The sequence below is a fragment of the Eubalaena glacialis genome, chromosome 10 (assembly GCF_028564815.1).
Source record: "Eubalaena glacialis isolate mEubGla1 chromosome 10, mEubGla1.1.hap2.+ XY, whole genome shotgun sequence".
NCBI lineage: Eukaryota > Metazoa > Chordata > Mammalia > Artiodactyla > Balaenidae > Eubalaena > Eubalaena glacialis.
In genome coordinates this window covers 9,567,783-9,576,357 of record NC_083725.1, presented here as the reverse complement: position 1 = coordinate 9,576,357, position 8,575 = coordinate 9,567,783, and positions in this window count along the sequence as shown.

The window sequence follows — 8,575 nt, the reverse complement described above, 5'->3', positions numbered from 1 at the left end:
GCAAATATTCTCCATAAAGAAATAGCAAATCAAAATCAACAGTGTGTATGTGTTTATCCCAGGGATACAAGGATAATTTAACATTAAAATTTCTATAAATATTTTGTCACATTGACAGATTCAAGGACAAACTACATTATCATCTCAACTGACAGATAAAGTATTTAATAAATTTCAATACACATTCAGTAGAAGATAGAAATAGAAATGAACTTACTTTACTTGACTTGCTGTAAAGTATCTATCAAAAATACTATTTGAAATGAGGATACATTAGAAGTATTGAAACTCAGGATTAGGTAAGGATGTCCACTATCACCACTTTAATCTACAGTGTATAGGAAAGAAGATTTACACTATCACATATTAATAATAATAAAATGATTATAATTAAGAATGTGTAGTATTTGTGCAGTGATAGACAAATTGACCAGAGAATAGAAAGCTCATAAAACAGACCTATGGAAAATAGAGGACTTTGATATGTGACTCATATGCATAGCAAACCAGTGGAAAAAGAAGTATTGAAAAACAGGGAAGGTGGAAAAATACATGTAATAAAATTGGGTTATTACCTACACAAATATCAATTTCAGCTGGACTATAGATTTAAATATAAAAGCAAAAATTAAACAGAAAGACATATAAACAGACATATTTCTGAAATTCTATAGTTTCTTATTAATATGAAAGAAGTCTTAACCATAAGAACTAATATTAATAAATTCAGATATTTTAAAATTAAGAATTCTTACTATTCAAAATGACCTGATGGAAAACAAAAAAGACAACCATCCAGTTGGGCAAGATACTCACAATATCTTTTTTTTGTTTTTTTAATTGAAGTGTAGTTGATTTACAATGTTGTGTTAGTTTTCAGTGTACAGCAGAGTGATTCAGTTACACACATATATATATATATATATTCTTTTTCATGTTCTTTTCCATTATAAGTTATTACAAGATATTGACTATAGTTACCTGTGCTATACAGTAGGACCTTGTTGTTTATTTTTTATATATAGTAGTTTGTATCTGCTAATCCCAAACTCCTAATTTATCCTTTCCCCTTTCCCCTTTGGTAACCATAAGTTTGTTTTCTATGTCTGTGAGTCTGTTTTCGTTTTGTAAATAAGTTCATTTCTATCATATTTTAGATTCCACATATATGTGATATCATGATATTTGTCTTTTTTTGTCTGACTTACTTCACTTAGTATGATAATAAATGAATAAAAAAAGATATGGTATATATATACCATGGAATACTACTCAGCCATAAAAAAGAAGAAAATAATGCCACAATATCTTTGTGTAAAATAGAGAGTAAACTCCAGATCCTTAAAAATCAATAACAGAAATACAAACAACCCAATAGAAAAATCAGCAAAAATTATTAATAGAAACTCACAGAAACACAACAGTAAACATACGAAGAGATGCTCATCTTATTAGTTAACAGGTACATATCAAAACCACCATGAGATACCAATTCATATCCATTCAATTGTCTAAAAACAGGAATTTTGAAAATACCAGAGATTTGTCAGAGAATATATGTATCAACAGAATCTTAGTTATTGCTGATGCATGTGTAAAATGAAACAGTCAGTTTGGGGAAAAGGTTGCCATTATTTTGGAAAGTTGAACAACTACCAACTCTAGAACCCACCAATACACTCAAGAGAAACTTGTGCATGCATCTGCACTAGGAAACATATGCACAATTATTCAGAGCATGAGTGATTATGTTAGCCAAAAAGTGAAAACAACTTAAATGCCCTTTGACAGAGAAAGAATAAGATTCTTTTCACAGTGAAATATAACTGTAATGAAAAAAGATGAGTGAGTTACAGCTACAAGTGAAAAAATGGATAACTTCCAATAACTTAAGTTTGAGTAAAAACAGGAGGTCCATTTTCTCCACATCCTCACCAACATTCGTTATCTTTTGGCTTTTTGAAGGGAACTCTTGTACACTGTTGGTGGGAATGTAAATTGGTACAGCCATTATGGAAAACAGTATGGATGTTTCTCAAAAATTGAAAGTAGAATTATTATATGATCCAGCAATTCTACTTCTGGATGTTTATCTGAAGGAAATGAAATTACTATTTAGAATAGATACCTGCATTCCCATGTTCATTGTAGCATTATTCACAGTAGCCAAGATATAGAAACATCTTTGTGTCATGATATGTGTCCATCAACAGATGAATAAAGAAAACTATATATATACATACACAATGGAATTTATTATTCAGCCTTAAAAAAAGGGGGAGTCCTGCCATTTGTGACAATGTAGATGAACCTGGAGGACATTATGCTAAGTGAAATAAGCCAGGGGGGAAAAAAAGTTGAACTCATAGTAACAGAGAATAGAATGGTGATTATCAGAGGCCAGGAGGGATGGAGGTAAGTGGAGATACTGATCAAACGGTACAAACTTTCTGTTATAAGATGAATAAGTTCTGAAGACCTAATGTACAGCATGGTGACTATCGTTAATAATAATGTATTGTATTCTTTAAGTTTCCTGAGAGTAAATCTCAACTGTTCTCATCACACACACATATACACAAAGGTAATAATGTGAGATGATGACTATGTTAATTAACTTGATTGTGGTAATCATTTCACAATGTATACATATATAAAACCATCACATTTTATACCTCAATTAAGCTGGGCGGGGGGGAAGCAAGTTCCAGAAGACCATACAGAGTCGTAATACAATTAAAATGAAACCATTTATTGTTTAGAATATTTGTATTTATGATAAAACAGTATATAAACAGGAGATGAGAAAATTTATTGTGGTTATGTAAAGGAACAGGAGATGGGATGAAGTAAGAGCATATAGGTAGCTGTAATTTATTAATAAATGTTCTAGTTCTTGGGTAAGTGGTAGGATAACAGATTTTACTATTAAAAACAATAAAAAAACAGTAAAATAAAGTCATGAATGGACCAAAGGTCAAAATTTATTATGAATCAAAGGTTATAATTGTTCTAATCCTGTGCACAAGAGATTAAAAATACATAACAATAGCAGCAGCAAAGTGAATACTAATAATTTAGTGATGGTTTAACAACCATACTGGAATATTGGACTAAGTGGCCTTTAAATTTCTGAGAGTTTGTGGCTCTATAAAAATTATTCAGGGCAATCTTCAAAATTTTCACATTATACCACATACAGAAATGGAAGATTTCCCTTTATTAGAATTAGAAGGAAATGTCTTCTCTTGGAACTTTAAGCCATTAGCCCATCACCCCTTTAGCCCATCATGTGTCACATAAATTATTTAGAGAAAAAAGCTGGTTTACTATTTTGTGAAAAAATCTTGGAGCACAATCTATACAAGGATGGGTAATTAGAAATGTGTAGTTTATTAATTGCATTCAACATTATCTAATTAAATGTAGAAAATTGCAATACCAGGCCATTCAGTTTATTGATTATCCAACATTCAGATTCATTGTTCCTTTCTGTCTGACTTCAACTGTTTGTTTTAGTTGGAACCAGTTTTTGGATTCTGGCTTATATTCAAGTGCTTCCTGATATCCACCAAACCTCTCAACTATTTATTGTACATCATTTCTTGTGCCATTTTCTTCTTGGGAAAACACTCCACTTGCTTTCTTCTTGTTCCATTGTCAATGAATGCCTATATCATTAAATGAGATTAAATGTTCATCTTCCCTTTATTCTCTGAACACAGTTTTTTTTGTTTGTTTGTTTTGCTTGTTTTAAACATCCTAACCTCCAGCTGGCAATGATTTAAAAGCAAAGAAATGACTTATTTTATAATTTTAAAACTTCTAAAACATTTATGTGTATGTGTAACAAGCTGAACAAGACATTGTTTACTGGACAATTCATTAAAGGCATATATAGCTTAATTTTATATGATTTTCTTCGTAGTTATGAAGGTATACCTCTTTCAAAGTTATTTTAATGGTTCATATTGATATGTCACTACTCCTTTTGCTAATCAAACTTGTTCCCTGCTGATTGGACTGTAGATGGAGCAGGTAACTGAGTGAAACTGGAAAATAATTAAATATTTTCTCTCTTAATATCTCTTTTAAATTCCAGGTTTCAGTATCCTTACTGAATTGTAGCATATGAGGTTTCCATTTCCTTTTATTTCCAGGGATCAATTCATATATATATATATATATATATATATATATATATATATATATATATATATATATATATATATATATAAAATTACTCTGAACCCCTCTCACAAGATATTACCTTAAGTATCTGAAACTGTGGACGAATGTTTAAAAAGCCAAATAATTTCTCACTTTAGTTTTATGGATAAGCCGAGCAACATGATATAGTGGTGAGTGTGTTTGCAGTTGGAAGGCTGTAGTATGAGTTCTATTTCTGTTCTAGATGTGACTTCAGTCTTCTCACTTATAAATGGAAATGCCATAAATATCTTCCACTCAGGATGATAGTGAGGGTTGAAATGAAGTAAGTGCTTATCAGCAAACAACTAACACAGTACTTGGCACAAAGTAGCTGTTCAATAAATATTTTGCTAAAAAAACCAAACAAAATAAATAAGACTGGGAGAAGGGTGGATGGAAGTGAAGGTGGCACCTGTAAGGATAAAATATGGAGGAAAAAATATTGTCAACTCCATCTCCATGATTAATAAAAATGTGAAAATATTAATACGCAGTGGAGATGTGATAACACAGATCTGTACTGCACCTGCTTGACTTCTGTCCACAGTAAAATCTTTGATAGTGTAAAGATCCTGAGGCTATTTAACCTTGCAAGCCACACTGTTTCCAGTATATGCTTCTACCATATAATAAAATGGAAAATATTCTTATACCCTGTGGGCAATTCAAAACTGACCCCACAATTCTCAGCATGTATTCTGCACACTTAAATATAAAAAGAACGTTAATTTTTCAGAATTGTATGTTTGATTCCTTCTAAATGCTGCGTGATGAGTAATTTTCTTGCTCTGACTTGGATTTCTTGGAAAATTTCACAATCCAGGGGCCATCTTTCCAAACCTACCACATCTTCCTGTCCAAAAAAGTCAAGCTATCTATACTTAGAATCTTTCAGTTGTGGAAAACAGACTGCTTATTCATGTATCTTATTTCATATTTGATCATCTCCAACCTTTAGAAATTCTTTATTAACTTGAGGTAAAACCTTTTTTCCCAGTAACTTTCACCGATTGGTCCCAATACTGGCCTCAAGCCTGTACAGATGAAGTCACTCTTCGCATCTTCTCAAAAGGCTTTGGTTTCTATGTTTAGGTTTCAATTAATAGCTGTGATACTATGTACTTAACATACATTGAGTTCTTGGTCATTATCGGTCAGGCACTTTGTTAAGTGCTTTAAAAATCTGGATGGCATTAGAAAAGAAAGTGTATCACCTATTTCTTAGATGCAAAATTTCCTTGCTGATTTTTAGGTTTGTACTGTTTGTTTCCATACCACCTTTTGTTTTGATCTATTAGTTTCTGATAGATGAATATTAAAGCATCCCTATAAATGATTTTGAATTTATCATATTTTCCTTGCAGTTTTGTCAGTAGCTGTTTTATTTATTTATTTATTTATTTATTTTTGGCTGTGTTGGGTCTTCGTTTCTGTGCGAGGGCTTTCTCTAGTTGTGGCGAGCGGGGACCACTCTTCATCGCGGTGCGCGGGCCTCTCACTATCGCGGCCTCTCTTGCTGCGGAGCACAGGCTCCAGACGCGCAGGCTCAGTAGTTGTGGCTCACGGGCCTAGTCGCTCCGCGGCATGTGGGATCTTCCCAGACCAGGGGTCGAACCCGTGTCCCCTGCATTGGCAGGCGGATTCTCAACCACTGCGTCACCAGGGGAGCCCATCAGTAGCTGTTTTAATCCGTTTCAAGCCTCTGCTATTTCATACATACAAGTTCGATAACCTTTTGAAGTAGGGAGTAGGTATTGTGATCTACATTTTGCTTGTGAAAAATTAGAAATTTATGGAACTTAAATTATTTACCTAAAGTCACATAACTAGTGTGTGGCAAAGCCAGATTAAATTCCAGGTCTATCTGACTCCAAAGACTTGCATTCTTTAGCGATAGTCACGATATGGACTCTTACTCCCACTTTTGCGGAGAGGGGAAAAAAGGTCAGAGAGGCTCTGGTTATGGTCTAAATGAGTAGGTAAGTCACATAAAACTGAACCAGGACTCAGTTCTCTAGTTTAGTCAATGTAAAAATGTTACTCTCACCGCTATGTTCCACATTTGGAAATGTTGTTCTTACTACTTTGAATAACTGAGTAACTGGAACATTTTAGATTCAGAAAAATCTTAGCATTGGAAGGGATATTTAGGATCATGTAGCTCATCAAGGGCTAAATATAAACATTCTTCCCAAATATTTTTCTAGCCTGAGAGACTTACTTTGGATGGCCTATTATATCTTTGTTCAGCTCTGTCACAAAATCCATTACACTGACTTGGAATCAGCTTACCAGGTGTTTTCATGTGTTTAATCTGAAACTCCAAATCCTTTATAAGATAAATGGAACTTTGAACTTCTACTTCTTCTTCTTTATTTGTGTATCTAGGATGTGATGTGTCCTTTTTGCTATGAAAATAGGCCATGAGTAAAATGCGATATTTGAAGCTCTTGCTTGCTCTTAAGGATTTAATTGAGAATGACTCTTGGGAATATGAGGTAGAGAGGTTAACTACTATTATTGTAATCAAAGAATTTTAACCCTGAAAAACAATCACAATTACAAATTTAGTTGGAGATGCCAAATAGACATGTTTAGGACTCTAGGGGAATTACACCATGTGTTTTGCTTTATTCAATTAATAAAAACTTGGTGGTCTGCTTTAGACTTTTAGAGAAACTGAAACATAGAAAACTTTTGAGGGAGTTTCCTGGTGGCCTAGTGGTTAGGATTCCAGGCTTTCACTGCCATGGCCCAGGTTCAATCCCATGCCCCATCCCCCCCGCCAAAAAAAGGAAAACTTTTGATTTTCCCAAATAACTGACCAAATTATGTCAGACTTAATGCTCTGGAAATGATAATCTTTCCCTACTTTCTCTGTTAAAATGGAGAAAAATTCTTCAGTTCTTGCCACGACCTGTAAAAGGTGACTTTGTCTTCATTTATTTTCTTAGTTTACACCTAATCCTTAAGTTAGCCTAAAAATCCTTAGGCTGTGAGTTGGAGTGATGTTAGGTGCCACTAAGTGAACACAGACATTTTCTAGATTGATCAAATGTAATCTCCAAAAGATAGGGTGTAAAGACCCTCCAAAGTGGCCAGACATGGAATAGAGAGTACAGGTGGCATTACTCTCGGACAGTGGACTCCTGCACGTTTTTTTTGTTTTTTTTTTTGTATTGTGGCTCTAGTCTGCTCCATTTAGCTCAACATCACTAACTTAGTTTCTGGGACTCATCAGTTTCCCTCTGAAAGTCTAGAAACTTTGACATTTTTACCTATTAAAAGTCAAAAACTGTTGGATTAGTTTAAAAAAATCCAGTTATATTTTGATTCCTGGAGACACATGTAAAATAGAAGCAGAAATAGTGATTGAAAAATAAAGGCAAAGAAAAGAGAACTGCAAACACAGTGAAACACATATCAACTTTGGTAGATTGCGTTATTGTTCTCATTTATTATATACTCCTTTTCTTTATAAGATGATTACGTATCTGCACTTATACCTCCCATTGTCACACTGGCCATGTGACATGCTTTAGAAAATGGCATATGAGTGGACCTGAAGTGCTCAATGCTTGAGCTAAAGTTTGAGATATTGTTCTATTCCTTCTGTCACAAAAATGGCATGTCCCTGGTAGGGGCTGCTGCTTTAGTCTGAATCCAGAATGAGAACATGTGTGGGGCGGAGAAGCAGATAGGGAGCCATTAACATACAATGTGGTTGAGAAATAAATCTTCTTATTTTTTGTTAGCCATTAAAATGTGGGAGGTTGTTAGCTAATGTGGCATAACATAACCAAATTGACTAATAGGCTAATGCTTGGGGGAAGAGGAAAAATCAGCTGCCAACCTAGAATCTAAGTCCAGAAAAAAAAAAATCCATCAAAAAAAGATGAAATAGAGGTATTTTCAAGTAAAAAATAACCTGAAAGTGTTTACTGTCAGCACGTCTACATGAAAAAAAAAATAGTAAAGATTGTTATTAACATAGAAGAAGAGAAATTTAGATATGTATTGATAGAAAGAAATTAAGAACAACATAGAATTTAAATATGTGGGCAATGTGAATTAATTTAGACTTAGAAAATAATAATAATGATTTCATAAAGTTTTAAATATATTTATAATAAAAACTCAGGATAATAGTAATGTGAAATGGAGTTAAGGACATAGACATGCCAATATGTATTGATATTACATATAAATATGTTGAATTTTCTAACTAAAATATCCAAATTTTCAGACTAGATACAAATCCCAACTATACACTGCTACAAGAGACCTTAAATATAAGGGCACAGGCATGTTGAACGTGAAAAAATGGAAAAAGATACATAATGCAAACTCTAAGGAAAAAAAG